At 35.8% G+C, this 23,745-nt stretch overlaps 1 non-coding gene across 1 annotated transcript; it reads left to right on the top strand.

Annotated features, from left to right (window-relative positions):
* The first annotated feature begins 12,006 nt into the window (after nucleotides 1–12,006).
* On the top strand, nucleotides 12,007–12,113 carry LOC143645308 (U6 spliceosomal RNA). Its single transcript, XR_013157032.1, has one exon. It is a non-coding gene; the product is annotated as a U6 spliceosomal RNA (small nuclear RNA).
* The last annotated feature ends 11,632 nt before the right edge of the window (nucleotides 12,114–23,745 follow it).

Genomic DNA, 23,745 nt, shown 5'->3' with positions numbered 1-23,745 from the left:
AAATAGAAGATTGACTAAAGTTCAGGAGGAAAGGTTGCAGAAAACAAAGAGTTAGACAGGGACACGTCTGGTTTCATATTTGAGCTTGGATCTTCTAACTGGTATGATTTTGAATGTGTTGTTTATTATTTTAAGATTCAAGTTTCTTAAATGTAAAATAGCTATAATAATATTTACTCCATTAAGCTGTTTTTAGCATGAAGATGAAATCAATATTTCATTTGTTCATACTTAGTATCTTTCCAAGCACAGTGTAGGTGCTCACCATTTTAAAAACAACCGTGGCAACAGTAAAATTAACTGCCCTTTCTGAGGACTGGCTCCTTCAAAGAGTGGTTTTGTTTTCTACGTAACTTTGGCATAGATTTTTGTTCAAAACATGTTTAAAGATAAGGAGTGGAGAAATGAATGAGATTAAGGATTAAAGCCTTACACTTAAATTGGCCCAAGTGATTTTGACTTCACTTTCCTTACAGCTACTGCCACATAACATTGCAGTGGACCCCATTATGAAGTGCTAAGCTACCCCTTGCAGAGGACAGTCAAGCACTGTTCATCAGGGAAGGATATTGTGTTGATAAGTTTTTGTGTGTTAAAGTATTTTCCTTAAATTCAATCCAAGTAATATATTTTTAGCCCATATATCATGCTAGCACTCTACTGAACACTTCGACATGGGCTTTCAAGGTATCTAATGAGGCAGTCACGATTATCACAGTTCTACAGATGAGTAAAGTGATGGTCAGAGTAGATAGTAACTGGTGAAGGCATAGAACAAGTCAGTTTTCAAACAGAAATGTATCTAATGTCAAGGTTGGTCTCCCATAGTTTTGGCCTCTTGTGTCTTTTTCTTACCTGGACTCACCTTAGTCCTAACCAAGAAACTAAGTCCTACCTTGCTACTAGAGTTTGCAGACCATCTCTTTACTAGCCACTAGTAACTTGGGGGTGGGTTGGCACACAGAAGGTTAATGAAATGGTTACCATAGGTGTCACCCTCTCACTTGACCTCTTCCCCTGAACAAAGTTACACTGGTTTTCCATCCATATTCTGTGTGCATGTGTGTGCGTATAACTTATAACTAGGATATCAAACAAGCCCTCCCAACTCTCTCCTAGGACAAACTTGACAGGCAAAATCTTCAATAGGAGTCAAAGGCTTTCCCTTTAACTTTTGTTTACTAGTTCACCTCTTGCTCAGATCCTTTCATTTCAAGGGCCTCAGGTGCCAGAATATATTCTTATAAATCTTCCCATTTTACCCAGTTTTAAGGATTCAAAGACTTCTACCAGGGCTTGGTCAAGTAAAATAGAAATTTGGAAGGTTCAGCTTGAGTTGCCAGCCAGCAACTCCGGGATCCTGTGATCTGTCATAGAGAGACAACAGGATCGCTGTGCTCACTGTTGCAGAACATGTCGACAGCTGGGAGATGCTGCATTAGCTTTTTTCTTTCAAATGGCTGAAATGGAAAAATTTCCAAGGGTAAGAGGTACAAACTTGCCTTCTCTCCTTTTATGTCAGGTTTTACCAAGGACACTGGAGAAAAAGTACCGACATTACTGTAGAAGAGTTCCTTTTTCAAATATGAACCTCTCTAATTACAACGTGTACTTAGCTGCGGGATGGAAGGACAGCGGTATTGGGGACCAAAGGAAATAAAGCATAGAGGTGGTGTCTTAGTTTGACAGAGCTGCTGGGATGAATACCACGCAACAAGTTAGCTTAAACAAACAAGCATCCACTGCCTCATGGTTTTGGAGGATAGAAGTCTAAAACCAAGATGTCGGCAAAACCGTGCTTTCTCCCAGGAATGGTAGTCAGCTGGTGAAATGGCAGTCTTCTGTCTCATCGTAACCACTCTCTCCTCTCCGATTTTTCTGACTTCTGGCCTCTACTGGTTTCTGGCTTTTATTAATTTCGGATTTCTCTTATGTACAAATTTCCTCTCTTCAGAAGCCTCCAGTCATATGGATTAAGGATCACCATGAATCAATTCGGCCTCATCTGAACGGGATCTTCAAATCTTACTATTACAAGTAAGTCCACACTTTAACAACAGTAACATTTTCAAAGGTCCTATTTACAAATGGGTTCACCCCCACAGGAATGTAGATTAAGATTTGAACATGTCTTTTGTGGGGTATGTGATTCAATCCTCAACAGGAAAGTATAGAAGAAGTTTGAAAGAAGTACATGGGAGTAAAGAAGGTGAACTAGGAAAAGAAAGAAAGAGAAGCAACATTTAACATTTATTGAAGAACTACAAGGCATAGGGATTCACCATACAGACACTGCCCAAATCAAGACAATTTGGTCCATAGATTCTCTTATTTACTTTTGATATTTAAGACACTGAAGCATAGGCAGCAGCCTTGATGTGCCAAATAGTACTGCTATTTATGGGCAGAGTCTGGCTTCATATGTACTTTTTTTTATAATTCACTTAGTCCTCTTAAAACCCTATGAGGTAAGTTATATTCCATCCATGTGGAGTGAAGGAAATGGAGACTTTTAGTAGTCAAACTCATCTGTAAAATTCTCCCTTAAATTTGATCAGGTTTCTTTATCGCAACACTTTTCAGAACTTTTATCCTACCACTTGTGACCTTGTAAACAGGTAGCACATCATATAATATTGTATTGTTTAAAAATATTTTTGGGTCTCTTTCATATGTGAATCAATTTACAGGAACCTTGGAAATACTCAGAAAAAATGAATGAATGCCTGGCCAGGACTCGATTAGGTTAACATCCAAAGCTGATCCATGCTTACTACTTGATGTTGGGTAAAACATTTAAACCTACAAGCTTCCATTTTCTCCTTTTTACTACAGGAGAAATACTTTCTGTCATCTAAACCTCATAGGCTGCTTTAGTTTCCTAGGTTGCTCAAAGAAAATACTATGAAATGGTTTGGATTAAACAATGGGAATCTATTGGATCACAGATTTGAGACTGGGAAAATGTCCAGATCAAGGCACCATCGGGACAATGCTTTTCTTCCTGAAGACTGGCTGCTGGCGATCCTTGGCTCCTCTGCCACATGGCAAAGCACATGGTAGTGTCTGCTGGTCACTTCCCCCTCTGCAGGGCTTTGCTGATTTTGGGGTCTTGCTGATTTTAACATCTTGCTTCTGTGGCGTTTTTTCTTTCCCAGTTTAAATTTCATTCACTGAAAAAGACTCCAGTAATAGGATTAAGATCCATCCTGAGTGAGGTGGGACCCACCTTAACTGAAGTAACCTTATCAAAAGATCCTATTCACCATGGGGTTGCACACACAGGAATGGATTCGATTTGAGAACATGTTTTCTCCAGCTTCAAGCCACCACATAGGTTATCGTGCTCAAAGTGCCAAAAGCCTCCTTGTTGTTACAGTGAGGAGAATTGTCTCCTCTTCCCTTTTGCTTTCGGTGCCTCAGTAAAACCCTTTCTCCACTGTAAAACACTTCTTAAGGAGGATGACAGAGCACCAAACTGAGCAAAAATCAATAACCACAGTTGGCCAGCAATTTTAGTAATTCACTACCAATGTCTTGTTTATGTGAACTCTGGGTCCAACCTATTTAGGACCAAAAGCCTAAATAAGATCCTGTTGGCACTGTATCTCTACATTTATCTCCTTACAAAGGACATTATTAGCATTGTAAGACTTTCATATTGGTTAAAAATGTAGGCTGCACCTTTGTAATTAAAAAAAAAAAGTAGACTGTCTGGGTCTGAATCCAGTCACAGCCACTTGCTAACTCTGTGACCTTGGGCAAGTGGTTTACCCTCTTTGTGTCATAGTTCCCTTGCGGGACTAAGGTGACAATTAAGTGATTAAATGCAATGTAAAGTATTACCTCCTCCACCCACTCCATGCAACCCTGTGCTTTGCTTTTAATTTTGTTTCCCTTTTTTCAAAAGATAAAACGTGTTCACAATTTGAATTGAAGAAGGCTGGTATACCTGGTATATTGTAGGAATACTGCAACTGAATCCATGAAGAAAGCTGTTCTTGCTGCAAGAGAAGTAGCTGTGATATCACTTTCTAAGCCAACAGCTGTTGACGTAGGAAGAGAAAGAAATTTTCCTTTATCATTCTGTGGAATCTCCCATCTCCATTCTATCCTTATGGCTTTTAGACCTGCTAACTCCACTTCATCTCACAAGTTTCAACGTGGTCTTTTTTCAGGAAGCCCTCCCCTTAGCGTCCACCTGAGTCAGGTGGCCTTCTAGATGACCTCATATCTCCTTTGCATGTACCACTTTAACACATATTTCACTTACGTGACCATAGGCCTACTCCATGCTTTCTTCATGGGAAACAGTGAGAGAAAAGTCAAGGTCTATCTTGTTAGCACTTTACCCCTATCATGCCCAGAAAATACTGTAAATTAAAAAATGACCACAGATCAGCAAACAAGTGAAGGTAAGTAATTCGTCCAAGTTCATTAATGGCAACTAATCTGACTTTGAAACCCTCATGTTTTCCACTAAGCCTCATTGGCTCCTAAAAAAATTGTTAGATTACACAAGTATGCTTGAATTTCACCAATCACCTAACCTATTAAAAAGCTGCACAGATGTACTGAATCCTATGATTAGTCTGAGAAAGTTCTAAGGCTCTATTTTGCTCTTAGGGGCAAAGTTAAGGAGACACTTGAGTACAAAATTAACGCCTGTGATATGAAACTGATATCGTGTTTACATTCAGCTCTGAGGGTCCTGCAATCATATGGACGAGTGTGACATAAAAAGAGATTTTGAACATTATTATAATGATATAATAGAGAGAGAGAGATGAACTCTGTATCATTCATGTGAAAACACCAATGCAAAGAATTAAAGGAAACGTACAAAACTCTAAACCTCTAACATTTTCTGACAGATCTTGAGCATTATGTACTTATTTAATATTTGGCCTCCTTCCTGGAAATGTGAGTTTCTACATAAATGAGAGCAAATATATAAGCTTCTTGTTGATAGTAACTGTTAAAATGTCACCTCTTTTCTAGTTAGAAGTTCATAAACACAAAAAACCCACAAGTATGGGGGCTAATAATTTAAATGAGTAAAAATCGGAAAAACATAGGATGTAGACAGTACAGGGAACTTGGGAAAAGTTGAAAACACATGATTGTTCTGGATGAAATAGCAGTTGTTCGTCTCCAGACGGTTGTTATTGTTAAATAGCAATTTATTAAAAACTAAAATGTGCAGATGCTGCTCTCACCCAACATTGAATAGAAGGGAACGAATTTATAGAAGGAGTTGAAATAACTTACAACAACAAAACAGATAAAATATATGAAAAACACTTTCAAGAAATTGAACATTGAGCCACAAAAGACAGTGATTCTTCCCCAACAGATAGTAAGCAAATGCAAAGAACACTGTCAGCGCCACAGCCTATGTAGAGAGAGATTCCAGTCCCAGCATAGCCTGATGGTCTGACCTGAGGGACCCTGGGAGAGGCCAACATGGCTAGAGTTGCCCCAACAGGACAGAGCAGCAGATAGAATGGCTCCACAGAGAGAAAGTTCCGGAAGTCTGCAGACAGACCCAAGTCTTCAAATCAGTACTGACTAGTGAATGCATGAGACACCAGGGAAGAAAGCACTCAAAATAATTAGAGGGGAAATTCTCCAGAGATCACAAAGGGCAAGGATAATTCAGTTCAAGTGGAAAATTTCACAATTTATGGGGAACATGGTAGAGTACAAAAGTGAGTTTTGACTTCGAAATGGGGCAAAATTTGCCCTGTATTAAATGCTTCTCTAATCCATTCTAATGAAGTTTAAAAGCAAGATATAAAAGGATCAAATGGGTTCTAAGTAACTTCTCTGTATCCCAGAGCAAAGCTCAAATCCCAGAGCAAAGCTCAAGAAAAATTTATAGAAATATAAAGGTAGTTAGCACCAGACAAGGTAAAATTCATAACATCTAGCATCTAATAAAAAAAAAATCAGGCATGCAAAGAAACAGGAAAATATGATCCATTATGTTTATAGAAAAATCAATCTAAAGTGACCCAGCAATTACAAAGATGATAGAACTAATGAACAAGGACATTAAAATAATCATTACAACTGTTTTCTATATAATCAAGGAGCTGCTACACAAAAGAGAAAAATTAGGAATTAAGTAGAAGCATGGAAAATTATATATACACATACAAATATATAAAATCCCAGACCAAATTCCTAGACATGAAAACTACAGTGTCTGAGATGAAAACCATACTAGGTAAAATTAACAGCAGATAATGCACACAGAAGAAAAGATTAGAGAACTAGAGAACACAGTAATCGAAGCTATCCAAAATGAAACACAAGAGACTGAAAAAAGAATGAACAGAGGCTCAGTGATGTGTGGGCCAAATTCAGCTGATGTAATATATGTGTACTAGAAGTTCCTAAATGAGCAAAGTGTTTTAACTAATAATCCAACAACAGAAACAAAGGGAACTATAGATAATCAATTGATCCAAAATAAAGAAGTAAAAGAGGTAAAAGAGAACATAAAACAATAGGGGTAAATAAACAAATAGCAACACGGCAGTTTTACACACAACCATATCAGTAGTCGATATTATGTAAAGGGTAAAATGATGGGAAAAATATATTACGTTCCATCAGTAGTCAAAAGAAAACTGGAGTGACCATATTATTAACAAACATTAGATGTCATAACAGAATATTACCAGGGATAAAGCTGGCCTTTTAATAGTGAAAAAAGGTCAATTCATCAAGAGCCTATACCAATCCTAAATGTTTTTGCATATAACAACAGAGCTTCAATAAACAGGAAATAAAAACTGAGAGAACTGCAATGAGAAACAGGTAAATCCACAATTAAAATTGAACAAATAGAAAATGAATAAGGATAAAAGAAGATTTGAACAACCTTCTCAACTAAATTGAACTGCATCAGAAAACAAACTATTTTCAAGTGTTCTTTGTACATTTATCAGGTTAGACCATATTTTGGGTCATTAAATATATTTCAATAAATTCAAAAGAAACAAGTCATACAAAGTATGTTCTTTGATCACAATAGAATTAAATAAGAAATCATTGACAGACAGCAGGAAAATCCCTCAATTCCTGGAACTAACACTTCTAAATAAGACATAGGTTAAAGAAGGAACCAAATGGGGACATAGAAGGTATTTTAAACTGAATGAAAATGAAAACACAACATAAAAATATTGGGGGTTGCTCCTGAAGCAGTTCTTAAAGAAAAATGTGTAGCACTAAATGCCTTTCTTAGAAAAAAGGAAAGGAAAGGTCTCAGAATCAATCACTTCAGAGCCTACCTTAAGAAATCAGGAAAAGAACAAATTAAACTCAAAGTAAGCAGAAAGACATAATAACGATCTAGAATATTTTTCACAAGAAACTTTTGTTTGTCCTCACAGTCAAATAGTAGCATTGTCAAACACGCTTTTCTAAGGATTATTTAGTTTTTTGTTTTAATATTCACTATATATTAGGATTCAAAGCATGTGCAATTATATATAAATGGGTAGATATTTTTTCCAGTAGAAAAAGATGTTATGATTTTTTTTAGCCATGTAGGACTCACCAGTTTTTATCTAATCTAGCAATCTTATTCCATTAGTCTTTCTTCAAATCAGTTCTGCAAATACTCTTTGAACCACCTTTACTATCTGTTGGTTCCTCATTAATAAGTTACATTTTTCTTTGGAACATGTTCCCTCTATATGTTGATGAGTCATTTTTTAAAATGTTTTTGAAAATTATACTCTGATAATTTCTAAATGTTTTCATGGCCACCCTCCTTTGTATTTCTGAATCCATCACTTTACTCTTTGCTCTCATATCTCTAACATCTCTATGTTCCCTTGTCCATATGAACACTTTAAAAAAAAATTTGCCTTTAATTATAAGCCTAGCGTAAAGAATCCATCCTTGAGAAAAATAAATGAGAAATCTTGGCTATTCAAATACAGATCAAGCTTTAAGTGGGTAATTTACATCTCTGGAGACCTCTCCAGTCAGATAACCAGTTACCATTATGTTCCTCCATTCCACAGAAAGAATTGGCTCAGGATACTTCACAAATTCCTCAGAGAATTTCATGGGGCCCAGCAAAAATGTCATTCCCATTTAAAGTAGTATGATTCTCTTTATCAGTAATGTACACTATCTTTCTTTGTTGTCTGCCTTTCTAGGAAACTCAGTTCAAAATTTAATAATCAGATGCAATAATTACCTTAGCCTCTGCTTTCAGTATTGATGTAAGGGAATGGATTTTAGCATCATACAAATCAACAGGGTTTGAATAAGTAATTCTATCAGAAGGTTGGGAAAACTATAGGTTAACCTTCACTACCTTTAGCGTTTGTCTCTGTGAAGGTATTTTCCTCACTTATCATTTTTCCTTGTCTACCTTTCCTCTCAAATATTTTTTGCATAGAACCTCTACTATTTCTTATAATAATAGCTAAGATTATTGAGCACACATTTTCTGTCAGGCATTGTTTTATGAATGTTATATGTAATAAGCTCATTTTAAAATGCAAATATGGTACCAATGATAAGAAAATGAGAAAAACAAATTTCAATTATAAATGGACATGGATGGTCTGTATTCAGTTCATAACTGGGTTGAGTGAACAAATTAATGAATTGTTTGGCTAGAGTGAGTACTGAGAAGTCATACATTTTTAAATTGTTTTTTCCTACCACACCCAGAAGTGAGCATTCAATTTTCAGCACAGATATTTCCGTATGCATATGAATTATGCCACAGCCTCATTGCCTTTCACACTTTCAGATCTTTACATAATGCTAAAAAGAATAATTCATGACCTTATAATATAATCCAAAAACTTTCCAACTCAGGCTTTTTAACACACCCATGGTTACACTGACATTTCAATGACAAAACAAAGTAGATTTGAGTTTCTAGCTCCATTACCAAGTAATCTAGACAAGTTATGTGGCTTCTATGAGTAAGGGGTCCTTGTCAGTGAGAACGATGGAAGCACCTACAAGTTTAAATGAAGAGTGTATGAGATAATTCCAGGAAAGTGTTTTAAATAGCTGATAGTAGCTATTTAAAAATGTTAGCTTAAAAAATATATTACTGTTATTACTTTCATATACTGTACCTCTTCCTCATGGTTATTTTGTTAATTGCTATTCATTCAATTCATGCTCGCTGCTGCAACATAAGTGTTAAAAGGCTATGGCTGTCCTGAAGTCTTGTTTGCTGACTTTCCTGAGTTCCAGGTGGAAGTTTTCATGCTCTACTTATCTCTAAGAGTAATATATTTCCAGAGCCTTTGATAGCAAAATTAATCATGTTAAAATAGCTCAGTTTAAGTGTAAGTTAAGTAAACGCTATTAATTGTTTTAAACTTGATACTTCTTTAAAGCAAATGCTGTGGGTTGAATATAAATTCAAAGATATAATTAGGTACCCTCAGCTAGTTCTTACTTGTTTATCAAGGTAAATTGAATGGATTTTTCAGTAAAAATATGTTCTTTTTTTGTTTCAACTCTAAACTAAGCTTCAGAGAGAGACACTCATCTTTCCATTATACCCATAATTTTAGTATAAAAAATACTGCGTTATTAGCTTCATTTATTAGGAAAAAGGACTTAGAGAAAAGGACTATGTTTTTTCTCAGAGCATGGCTATGGTAATTCCTTAGATTTTAACCCCAAACAGGAATTTCTAAGCCTTGGCATACTCCAGAATCCATAGATACAGTGTCCTTTAACCTCACAAAGTATTAAATTCAGAATATATCTGCTGCTAAACAGAAAACAGAACATTCACTCTTAAGTTACTCTTCATATGCACTTCTCTGAAGATTCTAGTTTGACTTCTTCTGGATAAATTACTTAAAACATTATTGGCTTGGAGAGTTCTTCTTGCAGTGTGACTGAGTAAGCTCTATCAGATGAGATTGCCCATAACAATATTATTCATGACAAGCGAAAGGCAGAATCAATTCAAATATCCAACTGGTAAATGAATAAACAAATAAGCGAATTGTAATGCATCCATACAAGGAGAATTGTTCAGCAATAAAAAGAAACTACTGAAATACATGACAGTATGGATCAACCATAAAAACTTTATACTAAGTGGAAAAAAAAAAGCCAGATTATACAGACCACAAATTGGACACAAAAGGCAATAGAGATAGAAAGCAGTAGTAGTTGCCCGGAGCTGAGGATGAGAATGCGGATTGGCAGTAAACTGGTGGGATAGTTAAAGAGGCAAATTCTAAAACAAGATTGTGGTAATGGAATCTCAAATCTATAAATTGACTACAAATTACTTCCAAATGGAAATTCTAGACCTGAAAAAGAAAATATCCAAAATAAAAACCCCCTTGCTGGGCTACCCTGAACAATGGAGATGATAGAGGAAAGGGTGATTAAATATGAATTAATTAATGGGAATTAATTTGAAAGGAAAAAAATATTGAAAATATTTAGTCTCAGGGACCCATGGAATGATAAAAAAAAAGATCTAACATGCATGTCATCAAAATCCTAGAGGGAGAAGAGTAAGGTATGAAACAGGAAAAAAATATTTGTACATATTGGGGCTGACAAATTTTCCAAATTTGCTGAAGGGAAATATTATAAATTCAGTAAGCTCAACAGAGACCAAGCAGGATAAATACAACAAAACCACAATTAGTCATTTCAAAGGCAGTTTCCTGTAACTCAAAGATAAAGAGAAAATCTTGAAAACAGTCAGAAAAAATGAAAATTACATATGGGGAAGAACAATTCGAATGGCCATTGACATCAGAAGACAAAGACTTCTGATTGAATCACATCCCTCAAAAATAGCATGTCCAGGTACCAATCCCTGGTCCTATGTGTGTGCACCTGTTTGTAAGTAGGACCTCTGATGACATTATTAGCTGAAATGTGCCCAAACTGAATTAGGGTGGACCTTAACCCAGGATGGCTGAAGTGCTCATAAGCAAAGAAAAAATGGAGATGCCAGGAGAAGCCACAGGGGAGCAGCCAGAAGAAAGAAGTCAATGGAACCCGCACTGCCATATGACAGAAGTCAAGAATCCAGGCAGCCAGCCCTATACACCATAGTCTTTGGGGAGAAAGCAACACCTTGCTGACACCTCAATTTTGAATTTCTCCTAGTCTTAAAATCATGGGGCAATAAATTTCCATTGTTTAAGCCAATCCATAGTATGGTATTTGTTTTAGCAGGAGGGAAACTAAAACCACAGTTGAACAACATCTTTTGCGTTCAGAAAGGAAACACTAATGATAGCACAAATCCTCACTCTAATGCTATATATAGTGAAAATATACTTCAAGAAGACAGGCAAAATTTAAAAAATGTATCCAGATACAAGAAAACTAAGGAAACTTAACTATAGCTGACTCAAACTAGAAGAAAATCTTCAGGAAGTTCTTCAGTTTTGAAGAGAAATGACACCAGGTGAATCCTTGGATCATTAGAAAGGAATAAAGATCAGCATAAATGGCACACGAGTGGATAAACACAGTATCCTGTTCCTAACACGATTTTCTTTAAAATACATGCAACTATTAAAGGCAAAATTATATCGCTATCTTGTGACGTCTGGATATAAGTGGATGTGTTTCGTGTGACAACCAAAGTGTAAGAATGGGAAGAGTACTAAATTTATCTACCTGTTTTCTCATTTCCTACAATTAATGTGAAGTTGTGACAGTAGTAAATCTAAGTAGACTGGAGAAGTTATGAACATATATTGTGATCTCTGAAGCAACTGCTAAAGGAATAGAGAAACTTGTCAGAAGAGAAAAACACCTAATACATAATAAATGGCAGAACTGAATACACATATTCATAATTAAAAAAGAATTATTGGGATAATCACTTCAATTACAAGTCAGAGATTGCCACTGTACATGTTGTCTGCAAGTGATATATTTTATTATATAAAGACATAAGATAAAAGTGAATTAGTGGAAAAATATCATATGAACATTGAGCATAAGAAGGCTGAAGTTGTGCTCGCTTCGGCAGCACATACACTAAAATTGGAACAATACAGAGAAGATTAGCATGGCCCCTGTGCAAGGATGACACGCAAATTCGTGAAGCGTTCCATATTAAAAAAAAGAAGGCTGAAATGGCTATATTAATGTCAGATAAAGTAGCCTTCAAGACGTAAAGTATTACTCAACATACTGGTGGACGCATCATAATGATAACTGGGTTAATTCACCAGGAAGAAATAACAATTATAAATGTGCATAAGCCTAATAAAAGAGCTTCAGTATGCAACAAACAAAATTAAAAGAAAAACAAACAAGGCAAAATTGTATTTAGAATTTCTAACACCCATATTTTAACAATTGATATAAGTGGACAAAACTGTAAAAATACAGAAAAAAAACCACAAACAGAAAATGTAACTAATGCTATTAATTCCCCTGATCTAATTTATATTTATAGAATACCCTACTCCACACCTGCAAAATACACGTCCTTTTCAGGTGTCCATAGTACATACTCCATGACTGATCATGTACTGGGGTATGTAACAAATCTTAATACATTTAAATGACTGAAATCTTAAATGGTATATTCTAATGAACATAATGGAATTAAATTAAAAATCAATAGCAATAAGATATCTAGAAGAGCATTCTTAGATATTAACACACTTCTGATTTACATATGTTTGGAAATTAAAAACATGAACTAGCAGGTCAAGAAAGAAATCACCAGATGAATCAGTAAAATTTTGAACCAAATGATGAAAACAGAACATTGAAAAGTTTGTGTGTTGCAGCTAAAGCAATACCTTCAGAGAAGTTTTTTTTAGGTTTAAATGCTTATGGTAGAAAGAAGAAAGATTTAAAATTGATAACCTAAGTTAAAACTTAAGAAGTCATAAAAAAGAAGTGCATAGTAAGCCTAAAGTAAGTAGAAGGAAATAAATTATAAATATTTCATTTTTTGCTTATGAAAAGTAATAAATGAAATAGAAAAGAGAAAAAAAAAGGAAACTAAAAGTTGGTTCTTTGAAAGAATCCACAAAACCAAAAAAAAACCACAAAAAATCCAAAACCCTACCTATATAATGAGCAAGTAAATAAGAGAGAGAAAACAAACTGCCAATATTAGGAATATATTTATAAGGTAATAAGCTAATTTTATATATAACATTGTATCAGGGAAGTAGACAGCTTAGCTAAAATGGAAATATTTCTTGAAAAATAAAACTTAGAAAAACTGACTGAAAATTAAATAAAAATCTTAATAGCTCTCCATCTATTAAATATGAGCTTGCATAAAACACCTTCCCACAAAGTAAATTCCAGGTTCTGATCATTTAATTGGGAAGTATAGAAAACATTTAAGGATGAAATACAAATCTTTCACAAATTCTTTCAGAAAATAGAGGAAGAAGAAACATATCCAACTTCTTTTAAGAGGCCAGAATAACCCTAATGCTGTAACCAGATAAACATATCAGAAGAACACTATCCCTTATTTGACAAGATGCAAAGAAAACATAAAAGTATTTGCAAAGTCCCCTTGAGGGACTGGGGAAAAACGTGGAACTATTAAACCTCCCCATGTGGGGAAATCTGATGCTCTTGTTGGCATCAAGTACTATCAATTTAATAAACCAAGCCCTCAATCTTGGGGCTTGCCCTTTTGAAACTTATTCTTGCAAAGGAGAAGTTAAGCCTACTTATAATTTGGTCTATGAGTCAACCCCCAGAGAACCTCTTTTGTTGCTCATATGTGGACTTCCTCTAAGCCAATTCTGCAAATGAACTCACTACCCTCCCCGCTATGTGGAACATGACTCCCATGGGGGTAAATTGCCCTGACAATGTGGGACATGACTCCCAGAGATAAACCTGGCTCTGGCATCGTGGGATTGAGAAAGCCTTCTTGACCAACAAGGGGAAAAGAAATGAAACAAAATAAAGTTTCAGTGGCTAAGAGATTTCAACTAGGGCTGAGTGGTCATACAGGTGGTGATTCTTATGTATTATATAGAAATTTCTTTTTTAGTTTTTAGTGTATTCGAATACCTAGAAGGAAATACCTGAAATGGTAGTCTCTAATACAATAGCCTTGATTCTTGAAGATGACTGTACAACTATATAGCTTTTATAGCTTTTATGGTGTGACCATGTGATTGTGGAAACCTTGTGACTGACACTCTCTTTATCTAGTGTATGAGCAGATGAGTAAGAAAATAAAGATAATAAATATATAAATAATGGGGGGGCAGATAAGGGGTACGGGATGTTTTGGGTGTTCTTTTTTTTTTCTCAGAGTCAGGAAAATGTTCTAAAATTGATTGCAATGATGAATGCACAACTATGTGATGATACTGTGAGCCACTGATTGTATATACTGGATGATTATTTGCCAAGCATAGCTCAATAGAATTGCATCAAAAAGTTATTTAAAATAGACATAAAGACAATTAGCATAGTAAATCAAACATTATCTAAAAATGATAGCACATCATAATTAAGAAGGATTTATCCCTAGAATAGAAGGTTTATTTAACATTTCCCTTGTGGTCAATGTAGTTTGCCATACTTAAACAAAAAAAAAGGGAAAAAAGGCCACATTGTCACTACAGATTCAGACAAAACATTTTTCAACATTCAATATAATTATATTAAACAGTCTCAAACAAGGAATAGAAATTCTTCAACCTGCTGTACTTAGAATTAGGCATTAAGAAAAAAATCTTAGCACTAATATTGCATATATTTTTCTAAATACTGAACACTTTCCCTTTAGGATCAGTGACATGACTTCCAGTAAAAACGTTGAAGCAATGTGTCCCCACTTACCACTTTGTTTCAACATTTTACAGAGGTCCTTGGCCTTGCAATAAGGCAAGAAAGAAAAATAAAAGGCCAAAAGAGAGAAAGAATCATACCTACTGGCATATGAAATGGTTGTTATTTAGAGAATCCTAAGATACGTAAAAAGAAAAACAATTAAAACTAATGAAATTAGCAATGCCGTAGGATATGATTAATGCACAAAAATCAATTCTATTTTTGTATTTTAGCATCAAGAAATTGGAAAATTGAAACAAACATATTTATATTAATATTAAAACATAAAATTATTAGAAAACAATTTAATAAAAGAAGTTGCAGCACTTTCTACACTGAAAAACTAAGAAATAATGTAGAAATTAAAGAATATATGAATGAATGGGAAGATACACAGTATCCATGGATTGGAAAGTTCAATCTTATCAAGCTTTCAATTATACTAATATCGATGTAAAGATTGGTCATAATCAAAATTCCAGGAGGCTTTTTAGGATGAATAGATTGACAGTATAATCTAAAACTTATATGGAAATATCCAAATCAATTTTGGGAAAGATGAATAAAGTTGGAAGACTTCTTCTATCTGATTTCAACACTTACTATAAGGTTATGATATTGGCATGAGGATAAATAGATCAATGAGACAGAATAGAGAACCCCAAAACAGAACTAAACTTACATGGTCATTGATTTTTGACAAGAGCACCAGAGCAAGCCAACAAAAAAAGGATATTCTTGTTTTTTTTTCTTTTTAGTAAATTTTGTCATAATCACAGGTTTTCATGTGCAAGAAAAAATGAAATTAGAACCCTATCTCACATCAAATTTATAAATCATAGACTAAATGTAAAAGCTAAAACAACAAAGCTTTTTGTGGAAAATAGGATATCCTCATGTCTAGGGATAGAAAATTCGTTTCTTGATAGATCTCCTAAAGCACTAACCATAAAAGAAAAAAGTAAACTTCTGCTCATCAAAAAATACTAGTAAAAGGGTGGTGTAAGGGTAGCTCAGTGGTAGAACTCTTATCTGACATGCCGGAGACAACAGCTGGATTCCCAGAGCCTGCAAAATAAATACCCTCCTTTTGGGTGGTGTAATGGTGGCTCAGCTGCAGAATTCTTGCCTGCAATGCTGGAGACCCAGGTTCGATTCCTGGAGCCTGCCCATGCCAAAAAAGAAAAAAAAAATACTAGCAAAAATGAATAATAAGCCAGAGATAAGGAAAATTATTTGCAAAAAATACAACTCATAAATGATTAGTAATCAAGATATATTAAAATCACAATTGTTAGGTATTTACCTAAGATAAATAAAAACTTGTATTTATAAAAAGCTTTATTTATTATAGCTCAATACTGACAACAGTCTGGTTTTCCTTCAATAGGAGAATGGGCAAACTCTGATGCAGTCACTTAATTGAATACTACTCATGAATAAAATTTTAGGGATACAAAACATGGACAAATCTCACAAACATTATGTTGAGAGAATGAACCCTTACATAAAAGAGCACATACTATATGATTCCATTTACATGTAATTTTAAAGCAGATAAAACTAATACATAGTGAAAAAAATTAGAATACTGTTTGTCTCTGGGAGAGCTGGGGTAGAAATGGACTGATGGGACATTCTAGAACCTTCTGGAGTGAGGGCAATATTTTTTATTTTGATATGTGTTTGAGTTATACAGGTATACACATTGTCAATATGCAATGAATGTATAGCTAAGAATTATACATTTCATTGCATGCAAATTTTACAGTAAAAACTGTAAATAAAAATTGAACTCTCGTTACATCCTGAAGTTTTTAGGGAGAAATGTGCTCTTATCTGCAGTAAAGTGTTCAATGCACCAAAAGTAAGATGGATTAATGGATGGAGAGAGGGATATAGAGAGATACAATACGCAATAAGCAAGAAAAAAATATTTACTTTAATAGTAATGATAGATACTAGGTGAAACAAATTCACCATCAAAGTATAGCATGTGTTTGAAAGCTTCACTTATATATATTTTTTGGAAGAAGTTCTTACTGGCTTGGTAAATCCTAGCATGTTATGATTCCAGATAAGACAATTTGTTCAAATTCAAAAATATTCAGGAAAGAAACAAAATTGAATGTGGCAGGTACTTCCAACTGGTTTACTCACATTTTAAAGTCCATTTTCAGTGTTATTCTGCTTCCTCTCCATCTTCATTTTCAGTGATGTTCTGCAGCCTTTGCCAAGTCCTCTTCTTTACTCTATGCTTTTCTTTCCTCCTAGTGCCCTCATCTTTATCTCCTTTGCTGAATACTTTTACTTCCCATCTCACGAAATATATATTTTCCCGAAGATTTTGCTGTTAGTTTTCTTCATTTACTTCATTCATATTTCTCAAATTTGTTTTTGTTTTTTTCAAGTTTGGTTTTGGGACCACTTAAATCAGAGTTATCCAGGTTGCTTCTAAAAGTTCAGATTCAAGGACCTACAGGGGACCTCTTGAATTTGGCTCTCTGGGCATAAGGCCCTGGAATCTCTAGACCTTTAACAACTCCATAGGTGTATCTCATGATTCTTGGATTTTAGGGTTCCTGCTGTATAAGCTCTCATTTGGCAGGGTAATTGACATCCACAGCTGCACCTGCTATTCCAGGTGCTGCTGCTTTATTTGAATGATTCAAATTATTCTCTGTCCCATTGTTGCCACTTTCATTCTTTTTGTTGTCTGTTTCTCTTTGGTAACTATGACATTAATATTCTCACAAGTGCTTTAATGGTGTCATTCCCCCTTATAGCTCCCAGATTAATTAGAAACTCCCTATTTGAGGCACTACCGGATTGGCCCAGGTCTATTTTTTTAATTGCAGGTCTCAACTTCCCTTCCTTTTATTCTCTATAGCTCATAAACATTCAGCCACTTTCATTTCTCTATAAGTGTTTTGCACATTCATGGTTAGTTCCCAAGGAAGGAACTGTGGCTTTATCCATTTAAATTAGTTATAATTTTTCTACTTACCATAACAAAATAGTTTCTATCTATAAAAACTGTGTTATTGTGTGCTTCAGAAGAAAACACTGTATTTATGTATATAAACATAAAAATGTTTAATTCCTAATTCTCCTTCCTCATCAAAATAATTATTTTTATATTTAACATTATTGTGAACTGCTGAAAATCTTTAAATAAACAAATCTATAGCAGAGTCACTTGATTTTATGGTTCCTGAGGGCAGAAGCAGTGTCTATTTTGGTCACCATTATATCCTCAGCACTAGCACAGTGTGAGACCACATAGGTTCCACAAAGTCATTATTTATAACACATCTACCAATATATAAAAATGCATGATGTTACCAACAGCACAGGGTTTTGTGAAAGCAAGAAACTTAGATTGTATAAATAAGTTATTAAGATAAGGTCCAGCATGCACTATATGACCACTAAATGTGGTTCTTTAGAGCCACAGGGATATCTTGGTTTTTCCACCAGGGTAAGTACGTGTGGGGTGGAGTCAGTTGGGGGATAGTCTATTTCAAATGTTAGAGAGGAGAAAAGAGGTACAAAAGCTTTTACACAATGGAGACAATGTTTCAAAGTCACTGCTTCCTTTTAACTTCTCCACATCAATCTTAACAGCCACAGTGCCAATATCTTACCTGAAAAAATGATGTTGACAGATGACTGTATTTGGGGGAAGACATGCTCTCTTGCTGTCCCTCAAGCTAGACTTCCGCCAATGTGCAAAGCAGAGATTGTGTGTGAGAACAGATATATATACCTAATTTCTGTTATTCTTAGAATCCATGGCGATCAGGGATCAAGTAGTAATATAGCAAAGAAAATGATGATCATATAAAGATTTGGCTTGATCCTCCAGACACCGATAATTGAGAACATGCACTTAAAAACCATGTTCAAAATCATGTACTTTGTTTAAATGCATGCAGCATAAGAGATTCCTAACAAGCTGTTTAAGTAAGTCCTGGCTTTAAGAAGCGCAGTTTCTGTAAACCAATGCTAGTCAATTGTCGTCAGGTTTAATACACGGAGATTGGAGTTTGCATATGCATGATTAAAAAAAAACAAGTTCATTTCACTTACTAGTCTACTTTGCTTCATTTTTAGTTCAAGCCCACAAATATATACTAAACACCTCTAATTACAAAGCACTGGCTGAATGTCAAGTATCAAAAAACTTGTAGGAGAAGTATCTGACTTTAAGTGATTGGAGAAGCAGACTTTACTGGGCTAATTATACCACCAAACAGACTTCTACAGATGCATTGATGATGATGATGATGATGATAACTTTCATTTCTCAAGGGTTTATGTGCTAGACATTGTCCTAAGGGTTTAACAGGAATTAAACATATAATCTTGCAGTCATCACAATACCCTATAGGAAGTATTACTAATCTCATTTAATAGATGAGAAAGTGAGGCACCAAATGAATAAGTAACTTGCCTATAGTCATGAAGCTAATAAATATCAGAGCCAAGATCTCAACTCCAACATTCTGTCTCTAAATCGTGGAAGGGAACACCAAAGAGGGAGCCGTTAACTCTGATTCAGGGTAGTTAGTAAAACCTTTACAGGGGAAGTGATATTTGAACAAGACTGGAGTGTGTGTGTGGTGATTAGGATTGGTCCTAGAGAGCAAAATAGGTTTCTATAGGATATACAAAAGCATACGGCATGTGTGCTGGATAGTATCCGTTTACTCCCTGGATTCAATCTTTCTTTTCTTTATTTTCCCTGCTCTGTGTCCTAATCACTCAGGCCACCTTATCCTCGGGCTTCCAATTGTGTTTGGCTAATGGGAGTCATCAGCAGGAGAGCAAAGGGCAAGAAAATCGAGTCCAGGATTTTTCTCTGCTTCTCTCTCCCTGACGGATGTGTGGCAGTATCTGTGTTCCTCTACCTAAGGCCACAACTTCTCACAGCTTCCACACTTTCCAGGTCCCCTTCATAGGCCCTAATGTTGCTGAATGAATGAGTAAATGAATGAGGTCTGAAAATGTAACGTTTTTAGGTCAAGAGCATGCACACTGAAGTAAAAGAAAACTCTAGATTCAATTCCTGGATCTGCTACTTACTAGTTGTATGAACTTGAGGAAGACATTTAACTTATCTGAGAAGTAAAATGGGGGAAAAATATTACCTACCCCAGAAAGTAGTTTCTTAGATTAAATGAGATAATCAGGGAAAGTACTTAGCATGATGATTGGCACATAGAGATTTACAATTGCTGTTTCTAATTACATTGTTCTTACAAATGGTATTTAAATAGAAAATGGGCAAATGAACAAATGAATAACTATTTATTAAGTGCATAGGTGAGTGAAATAGGCAGACATGGGCTTTGACCCTAAGTCTGCCCCTTAATTGCTGTGTGACCTTGGGAAAATCACATACCCTCTCTCAATCTGTTTTCTCATTTAAGAACTGGGACTAGCATGGTCGACTTTTCAGGGTTTCTGCTAGGTTCAGGGAGTAATATGTGAGAAAATACATAATCAATGATAAAGGTCAAGAGAGCTGTAAAGGGCTGCTGTTACTTTCAGTTACCTAGCAGCATGCATTAATGTGTCTGACAGAGTTGTTTGAGGCACAGAAATAAAAACAGACTCACTCATGTGCCTTGTGTAAATGTGTGAAGAACAACCTTACAAGTTATTGCTTTGAAAGAGATAAAAATATACCTACTTTTTCCTTTTAGTAGACAGCATATTAGTGGAAGGCTGACATTTTATATGGCTCAAAATGCCATGCTGATGTTCACAGGAAATGAAATATTAATAAGATGCATGGGATAAAAGTAGGGTTTTGTTGTTATTGTTGTTCACTGGGTTTTCATTTGTGCAGAACCACTGTCCACCTGTAGATCAACATTATCTCCTCTACAGGTGCTCAGTTTAATATTTCTGGAAGAGATTGACATTGACTTTCAAGACTGCTCTTCCAAATGTGGATTCCTATTAAATAAAATAAGCCTTAAAATGAAGTCCAATAGTGAAGGCATTTGTACCATTTTTCCAACATTACAATTAGAAAAGACAAAAATATGATTACAGCTGTGCTAGGCCTTATATGGAATAGGTGTTGAGCTAATGTGTGATTGATATTGATCAAACCTTGATTTTTCTTGGTTCAAAAATATGCCTGGGGACTTGTGGTGGTTACCTTTCCTTTTTTTTTCTCACATGGGCAGGCACCAGGAATCGAACCCAGATCTCTGGCATGGCAGGCGAGAACTCTGCCTGCTGAACCACCGTGGCCTGCCCTACTCTTCTTTTGATACTATAAATCTCCTATCCCCTCTCTCAGTTTCAATTTCTTTATCAACAAAATGGACACAATAACATCGAACTATAGGGTTTGTGCAAATAACAAGATGCTCATTTATCTATCACTTATATAACATCACATTGTTTTACTACTATTTAATCATTCATTCTTGAAAACAAATCTATGGAGCAGGTATTAATCATACATCTGCTTAATGGGTGAAGAAACTGAGTCACAGAAAGGTTAAATAACTTACTCAACTTTACACACCTCGTAGAAGTAAAGCACCCAGACAATTTCCTGGTGTGTACTAGGTGTACTAGGCTGTTTGTAAGGGATTGTGTTCTTGCTGTACCCATAACTGCTGGCCTAAAGGACCTTATTTTACGTGGTCATATCATCACTTTGAAAAAATGAGAACACCATCACTACTCTAGATTCTGCAGGAAAAAAAAAGGGCTCACACATTTGCTTCAATTATAGCAGTATTTTCTGAATTAACAGCTCCTCAAACTTGAAATCTCTCTGTGTGTTTAAAGTATCTACCAATAAATAGATTAATTTTCCTCCTTGATACTGACCATCTCGAAAGCCCAGAAAGCAGCAGGGATTTAGGAGAATAAGGCTCGGTGAGATTAAGTGGTCACCAGAACTTGAGCTCATGTCTCTCTGGCTACACACTTCAGAGTCTTTTCACTAGAGCATTTAGGTATAATGAAAGAGTACAAATAGGTCATTTAGTGGATTTTAACTCCACTAAACATGTGAATTCTACAATTTCCACTTGACAAATAGTGTGAATCTACTGTATTTCAGATTTTGCTAATGATGCTAAGAACACAAAGACAAGAGAAATAGAATCCTCCAGAGAAGTTTTCTTGGAGAAGTTATGCTATAATGGGGTAGGGGATCATCAGTCTCTGCTTTTCCCAGTAGCCCCCACTCTCTAGTACTGAGGACATTTACATGGTAGTCTCAGCCAAGAGCAGCCCTTGACTGGTAGAGAGAGACAGGTGAGCTCGGTCTCAGTCTGGCTACTCAAGCCTACATTTCCTGTGCCTGGAATGGTACTAGGCACTTCGAGATCCAACAAACTAAAATATTCCCATTTACTCTTATTTCTTTCCCTTGGAAGAACAATTCACATCAAGCATGCTTAGGTAATTGGCATTAGTTTCCTTGTAGTTGTAGGACTGAGTTCCTCACTGCCCTGCCAGCTGTTGGATGGGGACAACTCTGAGTTCCTAGAGATCATGCTCAGGTCCTTGCCATGTGGGCCTCTATGTCAGCAAAAGAGAACCTCCCTTGCATCAAATCCGTCTCATGCTTCAAATCTCTTTGACTTCCCTTCTGCAACCAACCAGAGAAAACCCTTTGCTTTTTTAAGGGCTCATGTGATTAGGTCAGAGCCACCCAGGAAATATTCTAATTTTAAGGTCAACTATGGCATATATCATAAACAGTTCATGGGGATAAAATCCATCATCTCCACAGTCTGGGGGTGTACGTGGGGCATGCATACCAGTGGGTCAGAAAGTCATGGAGAACATCTTAGAATTTTGGTTATCACTTACATCTACCTAAAGATCCTGGTTGCCATGTCCCACCCTTCAGTTAACACACTCTCACCCTCACATACCACCGAGAATGATGTCAAACCTCATTAAGACCAAATTCATCATCTTTGTCTCCCACATTGGAACTTGACATTTGGACAAGTGTCTCCCACTTGTCCGAAGTCAGCCACCATGGTCAGTGCCCTTTCCCCTTGGTTGCTACATGCCTCACAACTGAGCCACCTTATGCAGTCACAATCAGGTTTACAGTCAGCTAAATATAGTATGGTGTGACAGAAGCTACATTATATATAACACATATAACATATAATATCTAAATAATATATTACATACATTTTATCACTTTGATGTATACAGTGGCACAACTCATAGATTCCAAATCCACTGATAGAATGAGAGATTAGGTAAGAAAAGGTTAGGAAAGGACACCATAGAGGCCCACATGGCAAGGACCTATATCATGGGTGTGGTATAGGATTCATATTTTATTAGGGGACAGGAAAGGCAAATGCATGCCAAGAAAAAAGCCAGGGAAGACAAGGATGCCAGAAATAGTAGTCCATATTAGCCTAGACTGAATGGAGAGAAGTTTTTGGATTTAAGGTGGAGTGATCAGTCGAGGTAGGAATAGGGTCATACATCATATTCAGTTTGGGACTTAACTTAGAAGTAAAATGCAGACATTGGTGGTTCCCAAGTAGACAATGACATGATTGGAATTGAATGATATCTTGGGCCAGGGTGAGGCTGATTCAAGATGGGTCCATTTAGGAGTTTGCTACTATTGGTCAATAAGCAGGCAGTGGATGGGGTAAAGTTGAGACTGGAACTGAAGGCTGTGTGGGTACATGTGTGGTAGGTGTTGGTGAGCAAAGGTACTTAGCTCCCTCTGCTAAATGAACTCCAAAATTTTATGTGCCACATCACATAAATCATTTTATATTCTTCTGTAAATTCTGCATCTGTCGGTCTGTCTTCTTTAATGATCTACATGGATCTCTACGCTTTCAAACTTAAGGCATCCGATACAATATTTCCCCAATGGCTGGGCTCACTTCCACATGG

The sequence above is a fragment of the Tamandua tetradactyla genome, chromosome 8 (genome assembly GCF_023851605.1).
Source record: "Tamandua tetradactyla isolate mTamTet1 chromosome 8, mTamTet1.pri, whole genome shotgun sequence".
Taxonomy (NCBI): domain Eukaryota; kingdom Metazoa; phylum Chordata; class Mammalia; order Pilosa; family Myrmecophagidae; genus Tamandua; species Tamandua tetradactyla.
This window is presented reverse-complemented; position numbering and strand designations above follow the sequence as displayed.